The sequence below is a fragment of the Chelon labrosus genome (assembly GCF_963514085.1).
Source record: "Chelon labrosus genome assembly, chromosome: 7".
NCBI lineage: Eukaryota > Metazoa > Chordata > Actinopteri > Mugiliformes > Mugilidae > Chelon > Chelon labrosus.
This window is the reverse complement of record NC_140343.1, coordinates 24,178,248-24,201,633: the sequence shown is the minus strand read 5'-3', so window position 1 is coordinate 24,201,633 and position 23,386 is coordinate 24,178,248. Positions and strand designations below refer to the sequence as shown.

Below are 23,386 nucleotides of genomic sequence, written 5' to 3'. Positions count from 1 at the left end.
AATAACAAGAATATTTGATTAAGCTTCATCTGTAGGCATACTAAACATAAGGCTGTTTAGACGTGGCATTCTGTGGACAAATGTATGTAAGATTAAATAAAGTTTCCAGTTATAAATCTAATTTATAGTAAACAGCTGACTTTCAATCTAACTTTGCTAGCTAGCTCTTATAAAGCTAGTTCACATTGCGTCTGGAGTGGTTTCTTCCGGGTTTTGACCAACTCTCTTTAAACCATTTCAAATCTATATTGTCAATCAAGAGCACAAACATCAGGTTTTCGAAAGTGGTGGTAACGTACACAGCGTACAGAGATGCTTTCACGAGGAATGAAAAACAACGCAAGCACAACGTTGTTTGAGACAAACACAAATATTTCCAATTCGTTATGAGACCATGGTAAAGTACATTAGACCCTGGCGGACCGCCGTAGTATTAACATTGTATGGGAAACTCTGATCTACCTCACCAAGCTTGCTAGCTTTTTGCACATAAGTTTTGCAACTGCTCGCACGTTTGACTGCGCATACGTGGGGAGATATCACACTGGCCGCCCTTCAATCCGTCATTCTACGTACGTCAACCAAGTGTCAAATGCCATAGTGAGGATAGAAGATAGACTAACATCTAAAAAAAATTTTTTGAATGGCACACAATCTACCTGGACTTTCTTTGTGATCTACTGTGTTTTTGCACGACTGACGTATTGGGCACCTTTGATGTAGACAATATTTGATTGGAAATTGTTTTTGAGAGAGACGCAGTAGATCCATCTTTCCATTACTACAGCCATCAACAGGCTCAGTAGAGCAGGATGCCCACAAACCAGAAGGGTTCGATCTCCACTAGTAACCTAAAGTGACCTTGAGCAAGACACGGAACCCTGAGTTGTTCCCGGTGCGGTGCACTCGTGTGTGAATGTTTTTGGGAACGAGTGGGTGGATGTGTCTTTGTGAATGCTTTCTTCTTAATCGTTTCAGTTTTAAAGCATGATATGGCAACATGATGGTCAATAGGCAGCAGTTTCAATCAACAATATCTGTGCATCAGCATTTCATCCAACTATTAAACTTTCCCTTTCTGGCACTGAGAGTAACCATATAGCTACACCACCTCCCTTCTTCCCGACCACCAAAGATGCTGAATTCATAAAACCAAATTTACTATCATATAACTCCACTTCTTTGTCCACCACAATACTTGTCGTTACATTCTTCATTGCTGTTTTGATGTCATATACACTGATACTATAGCATTTGCAACAAAACATACAAGACTTCCCACGTCTTGTTATGGCTTAGCAATCTAATGTTACTTCAGCATTTGGAAGGATGACAGCATTTACTCTCGCAACCACAAGTAGCCAGTAGCAGAGGAGAGGAAACGTAAGGCACATGTTGTTTTAGAGGAAACAACATGTGTTTTCTGCCTGCACTGATGAAGTATGACTACGACTATGATGGCTTCTTCTGTTTTGAAAAAATAAAATATGCATTAATACATGCACACATTCAGCAGAGCAAAAGCAGAACAATAGCAGAACTCCAAGGTTAACAAACAAAGATAACAAGAATTCATGATAATGATTTTCATGATAATGATTTTCTGGGGAAGATGGTTTGGAAAAATGCAACAAAAAAGGTTTCTGCCAAGGAGTATAAGCAACTATAAAAAGAAGTCCATTCTCCACATAATTTCTTCTCACGTCACCCTACTGTTGTACTGTTATTATCTGTAGGCACTACTGAACACTTCCAAGAGTAAAATAAGCCATAAAACACAGCGTAGGGATCAGATTCCACAGGTGACACATATGCTTTTTTCATTTAGCTGCTACATATAAAATAAAATGTGCTTACCGTACTGTATATTTACCCTCAATCCATTTGACCTGTTCTGGAACATTGTGTTCCTTTGTGATTGAATGAGGCCTTTTTATAGCTTCTGTTACACTGATAAGTCAGCGTGTGAAATTTTATATGACATGCAAAGTGCTTCAGGTGCTCACACATTTATGGTCAAAATATTTTACTCTGACTTTCCAGAAATCTGAAAAGCAAGTGTTTTATTGGAGGCCTGGGCTTGTGTGTGTGTGTGCGTGTGTGTGCTGCAACTGAGTGTTCAATCTGAGTGTGTGTTCGTTCCCTGCTTGATTAACAAGGGGAAGCTTGGCGGTAATTTATGTTGGGTAAACAAGACAACAAGGTGTGATGCTGATTTACATTCACTTGCAGTAGCGATGGCTGATAAAAATGTTAGGAGTGTTATTTGTTGTCCTTTTATCGGTGCATCTTAAACGAAGAGGATGTAGGGTTTTGACAAGATTGTTTCAAAAATAAAGATAATACTTTCCAGGTGTAGAGTGGAAAGTTGGCTATTTCCTTAGCAACCCCAGTGGCCTTAACCTGCTTTACCACCTTGAAAATTCCTCCTAGATGTAAGACCTTCTTTGATTTCAAGGACAAATTGAGGTCAGCTGTCTAATCCAGAGAGATTAATTTTGGCTGTGCTTGCGATACCTAGGATTGGAATAGTAGTGAATTACTTTCTGGATATTCCCTTACCCATATCTAATCAGCAGCATGTCAAACCTTGAAATTATTTCTACTGTTACAGCTGTTTTTAAAAAAAAAAATATTTCTAATCACAGCCAACCACCAACATCAGCTAACTGCTACAAACCTGACACTCAGTACCATATATTGAAACTACTAACAGTTCCTAATCTGATAAACTACGTTAAAGACATTAAATTTACATTAAAAGAGCAGAATTCAGCGTTTATTGGGAAACTGCAAAATGAAGTGAAATAAACAAAACATTCAAACTCCATGTTCAACATGGTCCGTAGAAGTTGAAGCCATTTGCGTTTTTGGTGTCTTCAGATGTAAGGCCTAAGGCCTAACCTGTCAAGTTCATCTGATGTGTTGCTGTCACGAACAGGAGAACTCATTGAGCTCAGTGAGTGACATAAATGACACCCTGAAACTGAGGCGACAGAAACTAAACGTTCATACAAAAACTTCACTTAACTGCAGTTAAATGACACAAACAAGAGCAACAGTTAGTCTCCAATCTCTCAAAACCACAAGGATAAGTATATAAACTGGGAGACCAACCTAACTTACTCTATCTGGAAACCTCAGCTTTTTATTGTATATATTTTTTATTTTGATATGGCGCAATCTGTCATTATGACAAAATCCGGTTTACCTAGTTTCAGCCACAGTAGACACGCTGTTTGGTTACCGTTCAATAAATAAACCACTGCTATGACCCAAGCAAAGGATTTTGTTCTTCATAACGCATAAAACAGTTTTAGATTTTGTTTTAATTGGTATGCTACACATAAACACTGGACACATACCGAACAACGATATCCATCTCACTCCTATCTGCACTGTGTTTTCATCCATTCCATTAGTCGCATGTTGATGGAGACTTAAAGTTGGTATGTTAAATGTATAATCAACTCCCTGTGAAGTTTCAAATTAAAAGCATTCCAGTAGAGTTCCCACAGTAAACTGGGCTTACATTTTTTGAATACTGATCCTGAATCCATTATAGGTAGAAAAAAATACTTTCATAAAAGCTGGAATATTGAATGAATCAATTTTTACGAATCAATTTTTTGTCTTCCAAGAGCGGTCAGGTTAGCTAATGATCACATCTTCACACTAAATTTCATGCAGCTTAAATTCTAGTATTCCTTTGATGTCTCCACACAGCTTCTGCAGTTAATTTGAGTTAGCTAGCTTACGTATTAACGTAATTAACCTATTTTGATGATTAAACACTGATTGTACCAGTTTGTCATTGTCATACAAATGTGCCTGCCTTGTGTCTAATACGGACAAAAGTCTGGGCTTCCTAGATGCAAGCACCTCACACACCCACACAGACGCACATACAATGAGTGAAAACATTGTATTCATTTAAAGTATTCATGATTTAGGTCCCCACCCTGCAGGAAGTCTCCATAACGTGACTGTGTAAACAGATATTTGTCCCCACAGCATAATGAATAACAGAACACACAGTCACACACGCACACACACCTACATACTTTGTCCTTATTGTCATGAGCTCATAATTAGATATTTCGCTGTAAGATACAGATTCTACATTCTGTTTGTTCAAACTTTGCAAAAACTACCCCTCATCTGCCTATTTCACAATGATATGCTTCTAAGTACATTTTTCTTTGTGCAACATATTTTTGTTGTTCTTACCTGTGTTTTTAGAAAATACACCCGAGATCTGTACATGTGAGCCCCGTCAGACTCAGTCTTCCAATCGCAGACCTTAAAGTGTGCTGACAGTCAGATTCAAAGGTAAAATATTGGCAGCTTTAAAATCAAGTTATTTCTGAGGTAGCCGATTTAGAGATTAAGAGTGAAAATGAATAATTGAGGCTGTAGCTACAGGAGAAAAATATAAGGAGAGGAAAGAAAAGGAGAAAATTAGACACAAAAGACAGCCACAGGTTAAGTCACGCAAAAGCCATTTCATTTGGTGCATCTCCTCATCTCCAGCTTGAAAGCACACCTCTTTTGTTCCATTTCACTTCAACCAGACTTCCGCCTCTCCACCCCAGCTATACGCCCACACTTTTTTTTTTTTTCTTACTCAACCTTTGCATAATTACAACTATTTCCAAATGCTCTGCAGGGAAAGAAAGATACTATCAAAGAACAAAACAAGCATATATAAATACATACAATATGTATAACTCCTCAGCAACACACAGCAGGCATGCTTTGTCAAATTCAACTTTTTCAGTTCAATTTTTCCATAAAAAAAAAAAAAAAATGACTATCAGAAAAAAACAACCACTCTTCTTTGTGCTAGCATTTCTAGTCTTTATCATTTTCCTTTCTCTTTCAGAGTGTACCTCAGTCTCAAAGAAGTACTAAGAGCATTTGCTGCACTTGAGTAATCATACATAACTACCCATTCACTCCATCAGTTTTTTTTTTTGTTTTCTTTAACCTTTACGTATTTATGAATGCAGTGGAGCAGGGAATCTGTAACAGAACAGCATGAACTCTTGCTCAATTCAGGGAAAGCCCAAGCTCATTCATAATTTAAACAGATCATTCTTGCCTTTCTGGAGTCTGATCATTTTCTATTTTTGTTAGTTTGGAAGTATGGTGCTGAGGAAAGGGAAGGTGGAAGACAAGTTCCGGTTCACCATCGCAGGCACAGCCATTCCATCTATCTCAGAGAAGCCTGTCAAGAGCTTAGGCAAGGTTTTCGACTGCTCTCTGAGAGACACAACATCTATCCAGTCGTTATGCACTGAGTTGGAAGGCTGGCTGAAATCCGTGGACAAGTCAGGCCTACCTGGGAAGTTTAAAGCCTGGGTATACCAGCACGGCATCCTTCCCAGGATTCTGTGGCCCCTCCTGGTCTATTCCGTCCCCATCTCAACAGTTGAGACCTTGGAGAGGAAGGTCAGCAACTACCTTCGGAGATGGCTTGGACTACCAAAGAGTCTGAGCAGCATTGCTCTCTACGGCAACAGCAACAAACTGCAAATGCCCTTCAAATCCTTGGAGGAGGAATTCAAGGTCACCAGAGCCAGAGAAGTGGTTCAGTACAGGGACTCAAGTGATCCGAAGGTGGCTAAGGCAGGGATCCAAGTGAGGACTGGCAGGAAATGGAGGGCAGAGGAAGCGGTTGAAGAGGCAGATGCTAGGCTCCGGCACAGGAGCTTGGTTGGAGTGGTCACACGAGGCCGAGCTGGGCTAGGATCTTTTCCATCTCCCCAACTGAACACCAAGGGGAAGGAAGGGCGACATCTTGTTCAGGACGAGGTGAGAGCAGCAGTGGAGGAGACGAGAACCTGCAAGGCTGTGGGCATGAAGCAACAGGGAGCTTGGACAAGATGGGAAAATGCAGTTGAGAGGAAAGTGACCTGGGCAGAGCTTTGGAAAGCTGAGCCTCAACGCATCAAATTCCTCATCCAGGCAGTTTATGATGTGCTTCCAAGCCCGTCAAATCTGCACACATGGGGCATAGCAGAGACACCAGCATGCCCACTGTGCTCCAAGCGAGGAACCCTGGAACATATCCTCAGTTGCTGTACAAGGGCACTTGGAGAGGGTCGGTACAGGTGGAGGCATGATCAAGTCCTTAAGACCATCGCGGAAGCCATTGCCGCAGGACTGGCATGGGCTAAACAGTTCCGCCCCTCCAATAAAACCATTGCCTTTGTCAGAGCCAGGGATAAGCCTACCCCGGCCAGAAGATCTTCATCTGCAGGCATCCTGTCGTCTGCAAGAGACTGGCAGTTGTTGGTGGACCTTCAAAGACAGCTGAAGTTCCCCAGTCATATTGCAGTTACCACCCTGCGACCAGACATTGTCCTCGTGTCTGAGTCCACCAAACAAGCAGTGCTACTGGAGCTGACAGTCCCGTGGGAAGAGCGCTTGGAAGAAGCCTTTGAGAGGAAGCTCTCCAAGTATGCAGGACTGGTCAGCGACTGCCAGCTGGCGGGTTGGAGAGCAAGGTGTTTCCCTGTGGAGGTTGGTTGCAGAGGATTTGCAGCCCGTTCCTTGGCCAGAGCCTTTAGCAGCTTAGGCATCGATGGAGAGAGGAGGAGGAGAGCCATCCGCAGTACCACGGAAGCGGCAGAAAGGGCCTCAAGATGGCTGTGGCTTAAAAGAGGAGATCCATGGAGTCATGGTAGCTAGTTAGCCATCTGGACACAAGCCGGGACTTGATCAACCCCGGCTGGGTCACCTGGAGGAGGGCGTATGATAGTTGAAAGACCCGAAACGCCCAGTGAATCCAGGTACATCACTGAGGATGTGTCCAGACTAGGCATCAGTAGATGTATGTACACAGCAGGAAGGATGGTTAAAAGGAGTAAACTGGACATCAGCATATTTCGGGAACAAAGTTGCTGTATACCTAACTTTAACAGCACCTCCTTTGTCAGTCAGTCCACCACTTTGACTCTGTTTGAAATGAATTACTTTGAAATGTCGTGAAACGTGGAGTTGTATTTTGGGTGCAACTTAATAGTGAAACGTACTGAATTTAATGATGAATGTAATTTTCCACTAAAAACAACAAATAAGTGATCTGATGACTCTTTAGGCCCAAATAAGAAGTTAGGAAGGTTTTAATTTATCAGGTTTGCAACAATTGACTGGCAGACTTTTGAATTTTGTGTTGGGACATTTATGTGTTTTACTGTAGGGCACTGACCCAAACACACCTCCATGCGCTGTAAGGGATGGTAAAACAAGAAGCAGACGAACAAGAGTGCTGCATCAAATGGCCTGTCCTCCACGGTCAACAACCAACCAACTGACTCAATTCAGATGGTATGGGATAAGTTGGACCTCAGAGTGAAAGAAAGCCAGTCAATGAGTGCTGACCATGTTAGGAAACTTGCTGAGAAAAGCTCCAGGTGATGACAACATGAAGCTGGCTCTCTCACAGACACATACATGCAGGCTGACTGACAGAAAAGCAGACCTAGCCACTTTGTCCATCTGTAGGGTGTTGAAGATTCACTGGCCTACGCTTCTCCTTAGCTTTTATCTGTGCTATTTTCAGAGAGAGCAGCAGGAGAAGTATTGTGAGGAGTGATACAAAAGCGTCAGTCTTAAGGGAGAAGAAATGGGGAGAAGGAGTGTGGAGAGTTTGTAAAATATGCCACTGACTATTCATCTCCCCCTATCTCTAGCTCCCTTTCTCCCTGACTCCACTAGGCTCCTAGAGAGGCCGCTCCAGATGCTTGGACAAAAAAGACTTCACTGTATTAAATAATGCAGGTAGTCCACAATTCCTCCATCTCAGTTTTCTCTTTTTTTTCCCCCAGGCCATTTGTAGCGCCAGTTCCAGATCCAGCACATTAGCCGTGAGTAACACATTTTCATAAACACATTTCTGTTTTTATCCTTCTTATTACATTATTTAAATAACCCAGCAGAGATCAGATCATATAGGCAGGTGGAGAATGCATTTGCATTTCTGGCTCTAACATTTGAAGCCAATTTTTAAGAAAAAAAAAAAATGCTCGTCACTATTCCATTGTACATTTCTGGTTGATTTGGGCAGATTGTGAACTGTCTGGTTATCATGAGCACGAAGTTACAAAATGCTCCATGTGCATTGGAAAAACATCCCAGTAATGAGTAACAAGGAAGCAGAATAACAATTTTAAGTCATCTTTTTAAGGCTAAGTCACTTAAAATTGCAATAAAAATAATATATTATTTTTGCCCTTAATGACTTCCAGTAATGTTTTGCATAACATATGTTGAACGCTTTCATAGTTAGTCCAGATGGCAGATGCTTAGTAGTTTGTTGCTGTTGGTGTTTGTGTGTTTGTTTTTTACATTTATATTTCTACCGCTCATGTTCTGAGGTATGCTTGCATAGCGATGCAGACAGCAAGAGCTGTGATTGGTCCGCTTGGTAGTAGCGCTTTTCCGCTTTACTATTTCCGGCTGCTTCCCCGCAATTTTCAAATTGATTATTTTGGATCAATGAAGATGGAACACACGGAGGAAAGGTTAACTTCGGAGATGTAAACATTTGACTCGTCTTTGGCGATATTTTGGCGAAAGGTTCATTCGCCATTGTTGAAAGTAAAGCAGGAAGTAGAAAGTGAAGCAGGAAGTAGAAACAAATCTGACTGGCAAAAAAGACACAGCACCGACTAGTGTTTGGGTCGTATTTTTACAGAGTGAGCCAGACTGCCGAGTGCACAGGCATAAATGGCGTAGGCTATGTGCATAGCTTACTCCGTCTATGTTCTGCAGTACTTTAAATGAGCCTCATGTCTGGAACGGTGTTAAACTGATGCATTTTGGCTCACTGCCTTCGTCAGGGTCATGATTACATACACAACACAAGTGTTGCCAAGGTTTTGACCCCATCCAAATTTCTTTCCATCCTCCATGCACTTTAGAAATAGGTATAAGTTGCACCCAAAATACACCTCCACTTCTTGAACACTTGTGTTAACCAGGATTCAAACTCCTGGTCTTCTTAATCTTCTTCAAAGGAGATGATAAAACTATTCTAAAAATGTGCTGATTATACTTGTGCTACTGGGCCTTTTATGCAGTAGTTAAGACATTACGAGTAACCTAACCCAGTAACCTACTCCAACCCTCATTTATTAAAATCTTGGCTGTCAGACAGGCAGTACAACATTTGGAGTTGATGGTCTATCATTGATTTTAATGTTATTTTTTTCGGAAGCAATAAGCAAATATTCTCCTAAAATTGTCATTTCTCCTTTTGATGGATGGATTGTGTGGTGGGGGTCCGTGTTAATCAGCAGCCTCAGCATTTTACATTGACGTCTCTCTAACTCAGTAATAGCAGCTGATAATGGATCTCCTTTCCGCAGCCGCACATCACCATGCAGCAATTTGGGAACACTTTAGTTTTCCTGTAGTGCTGTGGATGGCTTTGTTTATTACTGTGTCTTTGTCTGTGTGTGTACACATACTGAATGATGCCTGCTTGACTGCTCCATTCGATTGCTCACTCCAGTAGCACCCTGGGAAATGTTAATAGAGGAGCGTTAATGTCAGATACAGTTCACCGCAATTTGTACTTGACCCCCGCATCACTGTGGTGGAGAGAAAAAAACAAACAAACAAAAAGGTGGAGAAAGATTTTCCAGGTATAACAAACAGTTCTCTGTTGGTGAACACTGCTTAACTGCATGCACGTGTGCTTATACTTATTTGTGAGTGCACAAGTGTTTTGACTGAAGTGTGCATTGATGTGTAAAGCATTTACATCCCTGTGTGAGGAGGGTGTGGGTGTGAAGCAGACAGTCAGGTACATCTTGTCCAATGGCCCGTCGACCACTTTGGCTACTGTTGCGCTATCACAGTTTTTTACACCCACACACACACACACACACACACTGCTCGCTCTGTCGCTTCTCTGACCTGAGATTGCTGTGTGCTGCTACTCACATCCACAGAAGCAGTGGGCCATGCACACACAGACACAAACTCTCTCACACACACACACACACATACACACACAATGATTTATGGCCTCCAATGTAGTCAATAAGAGCCAGGGCCAAGATGAAGGACTTGGGCAGAAGCTAGCAGGACACACACATGACGTGAAACACACACACACAAACTCACACACAGCTGGCCATTAGCTAAATGCACAGGGCTGCTTTCCACTTTTGTTCTCTTCATTACATTCTACTTTAATACTATACTCGCCTTTGGTGCTAAAGGTGTATATACGTGCAGGAAGTAAGTGGATGTCTTGAAGACGCTGCAGCACATCCTGCTTTCTCTGTGATGTGTAACTGCAGGGACCATTTAATGAAATACTATGAACATACAGTATTGTTAAAAAATGTCACGTCGGTATTTGTGCTTTAGTGTATGACTGTGGGAATTCGATAGCAATCTGATTGTTGTCCTCGCCGACTGCAGCAATGCACATTCAGGAGGACATGTTTTTTTGCAACCTGCACACATGTGGCTTTCAAAAGTCCTAATAAAGTGAAACTATCAGTCTCCTTCCTTGAGATAGCCTGAAAGCCAGATGAACCCCGATGAACCTTCCGCCTACAGCTGTTTCTTGGTTGGATTATGCTACCAACTGCCAATAAAATTGTTTAGGCGGGCTTTATACGGTGATGGACCGAGGAACTGAATTTGATCCAATGAACCAAATGGCTTTGGTTGGTTTATGTTTGCTCTGATGTTTACAAGGTTTCCCAAGCGTATTGGCATTATTATCATTTTTTTTTACATGCTCTCTGAAAACATTTATTATTGCTTATTAATTTAGCAGTTATAAATGTAAGCTATTGAACTTAATGCACTTTTCAGAACCTGTTAATGATTCCTTTTCCCATTGCATAAGCCTATATCATAGGTATGCCTCTATATAATCATTTTGACTTGGTGCCTTGCCTGAGGTTCTTTGGTTAAAATATGAATCTGTTTAGTTCGATCTAATAACAGCAGGGTCTGAAATTAATATAATCTAAATGCCAAATGCAGGTAGACATTCAGTTTAGCGAGTAAATCTCCCACCACACTGACAGGTAAATGTAATGGTTATGATAATCGTGTCATTAAAAAAAAAAAAAAAAAAGATCTTCAGAGTCTCCATTGTGCTTTGTGTCTTTTACGAGCACTTTGCTTCTTTCATTTGCTTTCTGTGACACAGACACACAGAGATTTTATTTTTATTTTGTTTTTTCCGAAAGAAGTTCCAATTTGCTGTTCTCCATTACATTTTGATTTCATTCATGCCTGAGCTGCAGCCTCTCCAGCCCATCTGGCACTTACAGCATAAGTAAAATGAATGCCAATGGAGACTAGGTAAAGTGAACAGAAACAGCTACACTCATTAAGTAATAAATCATCAACAAAACGTGTAAAGTGAGTCCTACATCCTGCCACCTGTTCGACAAGCTATAGAAGTATAGAAAACCTACTTGTTAACTTCTCCTATCATTTGCCTTCATGTTTCACAACCACACCATGCTTATGCTAATATGTATTCTTACAAATGAGATAAAGTAAAAGGTTGGCAAGAAAGTAAACACTGAGGACATTGTCCACGGTTAAATAGCTAAAATAAAAGTCTATTGTTTTCACCTGTCCACTGTCCCTCTCCTTTCTCTTCCCAGTCTGCTCTTTTAGATTTTCTCTCTTCTGCCACCTCTCCTCGCAGACTTTTGCTTGCCTAATAAACACAGGAGCGTCTCTTAGCTGAGAAATAAAATCAACTCTCGTTTTAGAGCGACACAAGCTGTGCTTTCACATAAAACAACAGTCAATTAGACTTGGGATGCTGAGCCTCTTGCTGGGCCATAAAACAAGAATAACAATGTGAAAACTGGAGACGAGAAGGGAAAGACACTTTCACAGCCCATCTGCAGTCACTGCAGTTGTTTCAGTGGCTCACGGAGAACTTTTCAAAGTAGTTTTTTTGCATAAACCATATGGATTGCTGATTGGCTTTCAGAAAAAAAATTAAATGTCTTGGGTGCAGTTCCCAGGAAGAACCGGGCTACAGGTCGAGGACACCTTTATTGCAATTTATGGGATTTCAAAGAAAATAAAAGGTAAACTTTACAGAATTTGATTTTCTTTGTGCTAAAGATGGTTCAACAACTATTTAATAGATCTTCATGAATTTACCCAACCTTCACTTTACAAGACTGGGTAAAGACTGTTAATAAAAAAATAAAAAAAAGGCCTTATGTAACTGCCTAAATCAGAACAGCCTTAACAGATTAGGACTTATTGAAAGGAATGTTTAATTCAGTTCAAGGAAAAGTGTAAAACTGTGATCTGTTAGTAGCACCCAGTAAGCTACGTAAGTGCTTGATGTGATTATTTCTCTGTAAATTAAATAAGTAAATTCTTTCTGCGCATATTTGCCCAGGGTAAACTTCTGTTGACTTGACGAGTTTCCAGAATAGACTGAAACTTAGGCAAAGGTGTAGTAGCAAGTCAGAACTGACGTTGGCAAACTTGGAAGCCTTGATGTCTTGGGGGCATGTACACACATTTTGTCAAATCATTTGCACTTAACATTGGAACATGTTAACATGTAAACATAGTCACTGGCAACATGCTGGTATATTGATCTCAGTATTTATCTCATTACCTGTAATACTAACAAACAAAAACTCTTGATAATTGGAAACATATGTCATTATATGCCAAAACGATTTGGAACCACTGTCCTCTAGAAGACCTTGTGTGTGACATTCCACTAGTAAATTTGAAGAGAAGTGTGTCTCATGGATCATGTCCTCACTCTTCTTGTCCTGAGTAGCCTGCAGCTTATACCCTCATTAAACTGGCTTAACTGGTCATGCTCACTAGAAAGATGAAACCTGCTTGTTGCCAGGCATCTCTGGCAAAGTGACACACAGGCTAGCAGTAAATCTACAGCTGCCCCTTATTATTACTGATTCACGTCTACATTTAACTATATGTGTTGCGCATGAGTAATGTTCAGGACTACTAACACATACTGCTGTTGTGCTTACAATTTAGTTATTTTATATCTTTCATAGTTTAAGTCTAATTTTAGTGGATGAAAAGTCAAACCGCAACTAACAACGTAAATTTTGACAGCTATTTTATACGTCGTCTTTATACAATATAGCGATCAGACTTTTTCTCACTTTAGAACAATTTAATTAAGCTCATACTGTATATGTTGCAGACATTTGAGGCCGGGTAACGGGCTGTATTGGAACTCCTAGCAGTGAAGTACAACGGCTGTTGTGGAAAAACGGCATTCATTTTCTGCAACTTCAAATTAAAGTGCAATAAACACACACCTTCAAAAGCAGTACAATCGCTGCACACATATGCCTGAGATAACTTGTCTGCCAGTGCATTGGACAGGACTTTACTCATAACTATTGTTGTTGTAATTAAAGTACAAACATAATGAGGTAAAACCCATAAGTGTGTCTGTGTATGTGTGTGTGTATTATATATATATATATATATATATATATATATAAACTTCATGTAGTGCAAAACAGCAACTTGAGTACTTAGATGAGACTTATTTAACTTCATACTTACCGTGATGGAGGCTGCATAAATGGCAGGGTGACGCACCTTCAAATGCTGTATTGTACCCAACTAATTTGTAGCCACAGGTCTTGTGGCAGCTTGATAGTGTTGGTAGGCTATCGTCAACTGCCTTAGATTAGATAGGCAAACGTCCCTTGCCCAATCCAGCGACAGGACATATTTTAAAAGAAAGCCAGCCCATACGAAGAGATCATGTTTCATCATCTTTAACGTCTTATGATATTAAATAACATTCTAGTCCGGTCTTGTATGGTTAACAGAAAAAATGCAACGAAAACAAATCTAAACCTCTGTGGAAAGTGCACCAAAGTAGAGCACAGAAGAAAGAAAGACTGATTTGTTGCATCTCAAGAGAATGTGTCGGCTCCTGACCCTATGTTTTCCAGCGACTGGGTTATCTCTGCGTGGTAATGAATTAAGTCTGAAGGAGTTAAGTTGAGATGAATGGAGACAAGCTCTGGATTTAGCACACAGGCCTTATCGTCACTGGAGTATGAAGGCAACTATAACACAATGCCTACAACACACAATGTACGGGAAAGGTAATTAGCTATTAGAACTCACTTAACCACACATACTGTGTGTTTTCTGTTGTTTTTGATCATGTCTATGTCTGTCCATGTCAGTATTGGAACCAATGAAACCAGTTTCCAATTAGGCATGTAGTTGGCCATCACTGATCTTATATTTAGAAACACAACTGACAGTTTTGCAGTGTGCTGGCAAAAACTTCAAACTTCCTCAAAGTGACAAGCAATGTGTGGAGCTTCAATTTATTATTATTATTATTTTGGGTTTCAATTTCAGAATGAGAGCAAATAAAACTGCACCCTGGAGCTTGTGATAAAAAAAAAAAAAAAATGTAATATTCCAACTTTATAGCACCTTTATACCGCACCAAGGTGATATTCCTTATTGTTTGTGAATATGGGAAATGGTCGGTCAAATGCTGCAACTTGAAATTTTGTCAAACAGATTTTTCATGTCCACATGTCAACAAACACCTGTCAAGCCTTGACGGAACAAAATGAGAAAACCTCAACTAATGTCTCATAACGTACTATTTCTTAGCAAACTTTAAAAACTTTAGAATAGAATGGATGAATAGTGTATATATAATTTATATTCTTCCTTCTCTATTTCTGTACATTTGTCCATATGCTAATATGCTAACTTGTACATTTTTGCTTATACTATTTTTATTTTATTTTACTTATTTTTTATTTCTATTTTATTTTATTTTATCTTTTTTATCTGAGGTTCTTAAGAGTGTTTTTTTATGTACAACTAAGCTACTGTGACCAAGCAATTTCCCTTGTGGATGAATAAAGTTTATCTAAGTCTAAGTCTAAGTTTGAAGAATTCTGCTTTGTCTCCTCCCATTACATAAAAATCTGTAAATCAAGAACCATGATAGTTGACAAAAGCACCATTCTATTTTTCAAATTATGTTATTGTGTGGCAGGAATTTTCTCATTTTGAATCTTGAACAGCTCAAGGTTGTGTATTTCAAGTGTGCTTTAGCCTGTATGCTGAGTTTTAAATGGATGTGAATGGCTGAGCCGTTGACATCCAGCCCAGTATTTAAGCAGATGTCTGCCCTAGCAACTCGTTTCAACAAAACATATATCCTAAAGACACAACCGTGGTGCCATCAAAATGCCATTTCCAAGGTTTAATTCCAGTACCTTTAAGCAAAACGGCAAAAGTGCGTTTCTTGTTTGAGCAGATGAGTCAATTTTTTCATGTGCACATCTAGCCCACTTTGAGCTGATACAACAGGTGTTTTTTTGAATAAAATTGTGCTTGGTGCCGCATCATGAATATCTTTTCAGAGACACCGGGCTTTCATCTAACAAAAGCAACAGTGAGTGCAATCAATTAGCAGTCTGAAACAATCAGCAAAGCATACTCACGGCGCTGTGCTGGAACAGTAGTTTCTGATAATTGGTAAACTGTCCTCCCACTGATATGATGAATAACCATGGTGTTTCTGGAAAAGAAGGTCTAAAGTGGGATCACTGCCACTTCAAATGAGACTGAAGATTGCTTTCATGAGACATAAAGAGGGGGAGAGAAAGGGGTAGGTGGAGGAGAGAGTGAAACAAAGTGAGGGAGGGGGGATGTTCGGTTCGTGGCTCATTAACTCAGTCGATGTAATCAGTGGAAGGGAGGGAGAAATTTCGCCATCGACTAATGAACAGCGCGGGCAGTGTGGTGGTGAAGCCATACTATATGTGCACTGACCTAACTCTCCTGTCATCTCTGCATCTCAGATGTAGCAGTGCTAAAGTGTGAGCAGATAATTATGTATGGATATTTGTATAAAGCACCGGGCCTAGTAACTTTATAATCCTTCAGTGAGACGTGTCTGTCTTTGGTTGATCATCTTGTCAGAAATCATCTGTATTTGGCCGAGGAACAGCTGGTATTTTCAAGATATTGAAGGCAGCAGCGTGACAACACACCAGCACCTACTGTTTTCTCTGTGAAATCCCCCACACACCGCCAGATTAGTGACACTCTCTGACACTGCCAACTCTCCGGAGGAGCACACATTTTTCACATTTCTTACCCGGATTGACACGTGTCAACTGCTTTGTCTTGGCCGCCAGGTTTGTCTGTATGATATGATATGGTGAGCATGTGGTGGACATGTGTGCTACACGCACATGGTAAACAATGCAACTGATGGACAAAAAGCGGTTGGTTAAGAAAGGCAAGTAAGAGGGACGTGGCCAAGAAGCAACCCAAAATAATTTGAGCTGACATTCTTATGTGTTCTATTGTTGTATCTACAATTATTATTATCATTATTATAAATGAAACATCCCTTCCATACATTTTCAGAGCCGGATGTGATGTCTTTACATAACTTATTCAGTCAGTCAGTTTAAAACCTGTGATATCGATTAATATATAAGTCGATCCTACTACCTATTATGTCAGTAACTGCAAACAAAGACATTTATCTAAATGGTGACATGACAAAACTCAGAAGAATCGCCACTTTTTTGTCACTTATAGCCTCATGTGGTAATTTACGTAATGGCTCAACAGTTAAGATTCACCTATATGCCACATTTTTGGGGTTTTGGGAAGAAAAAAAAATACATTTTCACAGGCATAGTAATGATGCAACTACATATTGTCTAAAACTGATTTGGAAAGCTTGTGTGGAATTGCTTTTTTTTCATTGGCTACTCAGCGCTAACAGTGTCGCAGTTTCAGTTGCTGTATAACTCATTACACAACTAGTGACTCAAATAAGAAACTGAATTATTTTAGTCAACTATGAGACTGAAATGTTCATCTACACGCCATTCGAACTCCGTTGGACTACTTGCCACGGCCACTGATGCCTCGCTGTCTGTTGGGATTCAGACAACTAATCTACAGATTATTATGTACAAAAAAGAATAACTAAAACAAACCTGGAAGCAATCAAGAGGTAAATCTTCAACTCATGTCAGTGTCAGGAAATACATGTAACACAAGTTAATAAACATAATTTAATACATTAAAGTAAATCAAAAGTAAATGATTATAAAGCATTTATAAAGTAAACTAACCACGACACAAAGACCTTAAATAAAAGTTAATACACAAAAAAATTGAAACAAAAAGACATCAAATGTAATGTTCTATCGTTCTTGAATAACAAACTATGGAAAAAAAAAAGTTACATGGATACATGAAAAGGATAAATAGACAGTTGACAAAAAAGTTTCACAGACCACTATTTCACTGCCTCTCATGAGTTATTATAATTACCTTTTATTCATATAATTATAACATATGTTGACTCCATATGCGCCTATTTGTGAATTTATCACACAATAATGTTTAATTTCACGTATGATATTTTCACATATAATCTTAGGCGTGTAGCTGTGCCGTAAGTTTCAGAGGAAAGTACAGACGTTATACAAAATCTGCCAGATAGATGAGTATGAGCATATGCACTATAAAGATGATAAAAAGAAAGCGCGCACTGCATTTGCGTAAGTACAGCATGCGTCTCACCGGAGAGAGCAGCCATATGGGACACATTATGGGCTCACCATGTGGTGTCGTCAAAGTGACAGGACACAGTGATTTAGCACTGCTGGAAGTGGATGGATCCATGGTTACCTTCAAAGTCATCTGTCTCTGGGCTCTGTGAGAGTCTAAAAGCCCCAAGGGACACAATACAGCATGTTGGCCATTCAAGTGGCTCTCAATTACTGCTTTTAATTTCCCTTCCGCTGCTGCTACGTCTGCATTAACCGTGACATTTCAGAGATGTGAAGCATACAGAAGCTTTTTTGGTCGTCGGCTAAGTCCCTGTCTGCTGTGGAGGTTTTGTTGAAAATCTGTGTTTGGATATCACTGAGGACAAACTGGATGAGTATACAAATGAGCTTTATGAGGCTTTTCCCATAAGCCAAAGTGTTAGCCGTTTTATTTAGCTTTTAAAAAAGCTCACTGCTTTTCATTGGCTTCACTTCAACTAAATCATTTTATTCAGTGTAATTCTTTTGGTTATGTACCGGCTCTTTTCTATTGTATTTATTCAGTCGTTATCGTCTGTATACTCACAGACTTTACACTGGGATACCAGTGCTGCTGACTTAGATGGCTGAATGTTAAAGGACCGTTGGAAATTGTCATGAGGTTTTAATGTTGTCACTGTGAAAATCAATATTACATTTTAATTAGCTAGTTTCACCAAACCTTGTCAGATAAGTTATGTGATTATTGTTATTATTATTTTGTTCTGGTCTGGATGAGATTTTCTGTGACAACAAGAAAACTTGTGTCTGCTGTTGAAAACGCGCATTTTTCTGTTTAACAGTGTTTCAATCTGTTGTGAATAGTGTCTGGAACTTACAAAGTATAACTTAACTCGTCAATTAATGAAAGCTTCAGTTTTGTTTTTTTATTTTATACATAAGCTGACGTATGGATTACACATACGTTGAAATGATTTGGACCCTCAATCAATCACCAGGCCTGCGTTTTTCAAATAAATGAATGAATGAACAAAGGCAAAGACACGCTGAGAGGACAGTAGCATGACGCCGGTTTTGTTTTCTAACCTCACTACTGATTCTTTTTGCCCTGTTGCTAAAAAAAAAACAAGTCAGATCAGTAAAATTCCTCCTGGCTCTACTGCTGTAGCAGTGCAAGTGGTTAATGGAACTGTCGGAGGCTATGCAGTACGATGCTCTAATGTGCGTTAGGTTTTTGTCAGTGTACAAATAAATGCTGCTAACTACAACTGCTCTGGGGCATCAGATATATTTATTTTGTGTGGTTTTCCTGTCTTAGACTGATTACTGCAATGAGATATCAGAGAAAATGAGTTTACAATCCTATGGGCAATTTGGACTACTTTGCTTAACGTGAAGTTCCACAGAGAGCTGACTGAGACTGTGGAAGACATTAAAAAAAATATATATATATATCCATATAAATAGTGATTAGGTGATGTTGCCAAGTGACTGTCGTCCAGTACAGAGAGTGATTAGGTGCATGAAACTAATCAGCGATTGACTGTGCCAAAATGTACCTCTGTTAAAAATACATGCAGGCTGTATGTGACATATTTTGACAAGTAAACATTTGGCTCTTTGAAACAGACTGAAACTGGGATCGTGTGATCACTTTCAGACTTTAGATGAATAAATGATCAGTCACATGGAAAGAGTAAGCATAAAATTAGCATCAGGGGGTTCAGATTAGGTGGCAATGATTAGCTAGAACCTCCTTAGAGACCGACAGGTATAACTTGTCTTGTTTTAAGCTCTGACATCTAGGGTCTGCTGTTATCTCTGTTCATGCCTTGCCATCAACATCTAAAGTGCTTCAGAAAAAGCATTCAGAAAAAACAAAAACAACAAAAAAAAAAGGTTTTAAAAAGATCTACAGGTTATCCGAATAAATCATTCCACTGTAAGAATTAAATTAAGTAACCTACAGGTGGAGTTGATTTTAAAATACTGCCAGTTTATCGAGGACTGGCCACCCTTGAATATTAAGCCTGAAGAGACTGATTCAAAAATTAATCTCACGGAACACAAACATTTCATCAAAGGATCTGCAGGTAACGCTCGCAAATGTTTGCCAATGTGTCTACAATTAGGAATGTGTTGTAGGCAAGTCAAGAAAAAGACTTTCTAAAGATAACATCAGAACAAAATGACAGTTTGCAGAGGAACATTGAGGTAAAGATTTGCTATAATATAGCTCTGGACAGAAGAATCAAATAGAGTTCTTTCCCCACCATAATGCAGACACATTTTCTGCAGAACAAAAACACATTTTCAAGAGAAGAGCCACACACAAAAAATATGAAGCACGGTGATGAAAGTATTACGGTATGGGGTTGCCTTTTTTTTTTTTTTTTGCAGCACCGGTTGAAGCTGGCAGCTGCTTGCAACAGCTCTTACTCTATCCCTCTTTTTTCCAAATTTAATTCACTTTTTGCTTCCCTTTTTGTGGACATTACTTTTGTATATACTTTTTTCAGACAGCATTGCACTTTTTTAGTTTTGTTTTTTATTGGGAGTCTCGCCATAGCCAAATATTTTTAACAACATCCAGACCGTTACTATGCAGGAAGCCGGCGGCGTAACTATGCGAGAAGCGGCCAGCGTGCGCATTGGTTACAGGAGGGAGCGGCTAATCGCCCTGCGTGGCGCTGTGGTTTTCCCTCGGGACGGACATGGGATCCCTCCGGAGAAGCTTCGTGGGACCCGTTGTGGATCCCGAGCAGGAAAACTACATCGAGAAGAGAAGAGACGCTTCACTTTTCAGCGCTGTTTTCTCTGTAACCATGGGCAACGTGAGATCGCTGCCATATAAAACGTTCGAACTGGCCGCACTCTGCAGGCTCTGTGGTGGCGTCGGCCATCCTGTGTGGAATGGTCTGGAGCAGTGGCATCGCAGAGAGGGAAAGGAAGAAGCTGGAAAAGATCATCAGGAAGTCCAGCTCTGTCCTGGGCTGCCCCTTGGACTCGGTGGGGGAGGTGGGTGATGGGGGAGTTCTGGCTGAACTGTCCTCCATGCTGGACGATGAGTCCGGCCCCCCTCCATGGTGACCTGAAGGGACTGAGGAGCAGCTTCAGTGGCAGACTGCTTCACCCTCGATGTGTGAAGGAAAGATACAGAAGGTCTTTCCTTCCTGCTGCTGTTAGGCTCCATGGCGAGCACTCCTAATATGTGCAATATGTCTATTATCTGTTCTATCTCTCCCATTTCTGTATGCTGTTGCAAACTGCAATTTCCCCATTGTGGGACTGTTAAAGGTTTTCTCATTCTTATTCTTATTATTCTTTCTGCCTTAGGAACAGGGAAAACTTGCAGTCAGGGCTGGAGCCTATCGTAGTTAACATTGAGTGAGTGGCAGGGTACACCCCGGACAGGTTGCCAGTCTATCACAAGGCTAACACAGTAAGACAAACACGGCATACACTGCAACACGCACAGCTATGGCCTGTTCAGGTAACCTATTCAGGCTTGTCTTTAGAATGTGGGAGAAAGTACGTGGATACAACCCAAGGAGAGCTCGGGGAGATCATGCAAAAACAAGCAAACTCCACACAGAAAGGACCAAGGCAGTGGGGATTTTGCAATAATAACAAACTGAGGTTGGGTTCAAGAATACCACCTTTGCCGTCAGACCCTGAAACATGTCAACGAAACCAACCATTCAAGTATGTCGCTAAGGATTTAAAATCAGTGTTAACATCAAACTGTGAGGGCAAGGACCACAAACCAAGCCATAACACGGTGGAGGGGTACCTACAGTTTAAAATTCACTTAACCTACATAATTTTTCACCAAGGCTCTGAGAGAATCTTAAATATTCACTGACAGTCAGTATTTTGTCTTTATGCCCTTAAGTGGGATACCTTGCCATGATACTGACATGGCAATGCTTAAATCCTTCAAGCAAGAATAACTGCTACAGTGGTCCTCATTTGTATCTCCTCTTCAAATGTTTCACGTTAGTGTCCTTGTGCTTATGTGAAGGTGTTTCTTCACTATACTATGAGGTATAATATGAAGCTTGCCCCATTACAAGATCTCAAAACAATAAAAAAAATAAATGGTGAAGAGCATAATATTCCTTAGCTTAAGAAATAAAATAGTGGGGTGATTTAAAAGAAAATAAATGAAAAGAAAACTGAATATTTTTGTATCACTTTTTCAGCACTATTGTGTAGCGTTATATGGGGTCAGTAAGGTTAGCTTTGGAAAACTAAACAAAAAAAAATATATATATATATATATATATACACATAAGTTGCTCGTCAGTGGAATCACGAAAAAACGAGACAAATAAGAGGAAGCTGTGAGGAAGGAGCAGCTCTCTCTGGGTTGCTAGAGCTCAGGGTTTAGTTGTATTGCCCCGTACACATACACACACACTTACAAATGTCCAAACAGACACTCTCATACACACAAAACAACCACATTAGGTTTAGTCAGGCAGTTGGATGCCGCCATGTTTCTGCTGCTTCCCATGTCTTCTGTCACTCGCTTTCTCTCTCTCTCCTCATCACACGGCCTCTAGCTGATTTAGCAGCAGAGTGACCAAATCCGCCCTATTAAGAGTCACCCATAGCATGTTTGGATCCTTTATGACATTGCAATTTTACACACAAATAAGGACTGAGACAAGCACAAGAACAGACTATGCCTTGAGAATACTTCCTCGGCCTGTCGACATCGAGTGTGATGGTGTGTGTGTTTGTGTGCCCTCTTAGACAGCAGGAAGCAATACTCACTTTCTAGAAATAATGCATAGTACAACAGTACAGTCTTCAGTTCTAATGTTGGACATTTATGTTAGTCCTGAATGTTTTGGGATTTTTTTTTCCATGGCACATTTTGACTAAAATGTAAAGGTTTAAACAGCACTCGCATCATGTCTGTTTGCCCGACTCATAGTTGGAAAGGTAAGACTGACTCGTTATTTTATTTTAAACTTTCATTTAATTGAATTTAATTTAATATAATGTACACACACTAAACGTGGTTTACAGCAGAACCTGACATTAAATATGGTTGCTTACTCAGAATTAAGAATAAATAATTTAGAGTGATACAAAATCAAATGTTTTGATTTTGTATTTGAAATGTCCAAAACTTAATATGTTGCATTTCTGAAACACAGGAAGGAATACATGGTAACAATTCAGTATCACTGTGTGTGTGTGTGGGTGTGTGTGCGTGTGTGTGTATGTAGGGTCCTCAATCTGTTTGCACAACGTGGATATATCTCCCTCATGGGGACAAGAAGCGAATAAATCACAACATTTTAAACTGGAGAAATCGTTTTGCTTTTAGAATAGATTTAGGTTCAGGCTTAGGCAAATAATAAGTATGGTTAAAGGGGAACTACTGTGTTTTTACAACCTGGACCTTATTTCTGGCATAAAATACGATCGTTTACTCACCCATATAACTTTTGTGTAATTTGTAGTCCTTCGGGAGATATTTAGATCAGTGTATATCCATGTAGTGGGAGTGACTGGGGCACCGAAACGCAGCTTCTAAATAACGCATTATTTGCAGCGAGACTCATTCATTTCACCAATATTTTGTTATCATATGCTAGTGCCGGTCCCCGTTGAGTCCGGAGTTACCTGTTATCATCATTCGGGGTCTGTAGATTGACCTCCAGATTCCGGATGATGTCTTCTGACCTGGATGATGTCATCTCTGAGCGCCACGCACACCCACGCTTGTTTACCTGTAATTTGCTACTAATATCTCCTGAAGGACTACAAATTACACAAAAGTT

At 40.1% G+C, this 23,386-nt stretch overlaps 1 protein-coding gene across 1 annotated transcript in view; it reads left to right on the top strand.

Moving 5' to 3' along the window:
- The first annotated feature begins 7,027 nt into the window (after window positions 1-7,027).
- naaladl2 (N-acetylated alpha-linked acidic dipeptidase like 2) overlaps window positions 7,028-23,386 on the top strand; it is a 372,313-nt gene continuing 355,954 nt past the window's right edge. Inside the window, exon 1 of the mRNA XM_084547593.1 lies at window positions 7,028-7,874. The gene's annotated coding sequence lies outside the window, so the exon portion shown is untranslated. The remainder of the gene's footprint in view (window positions 7,875-23,386) is intronic.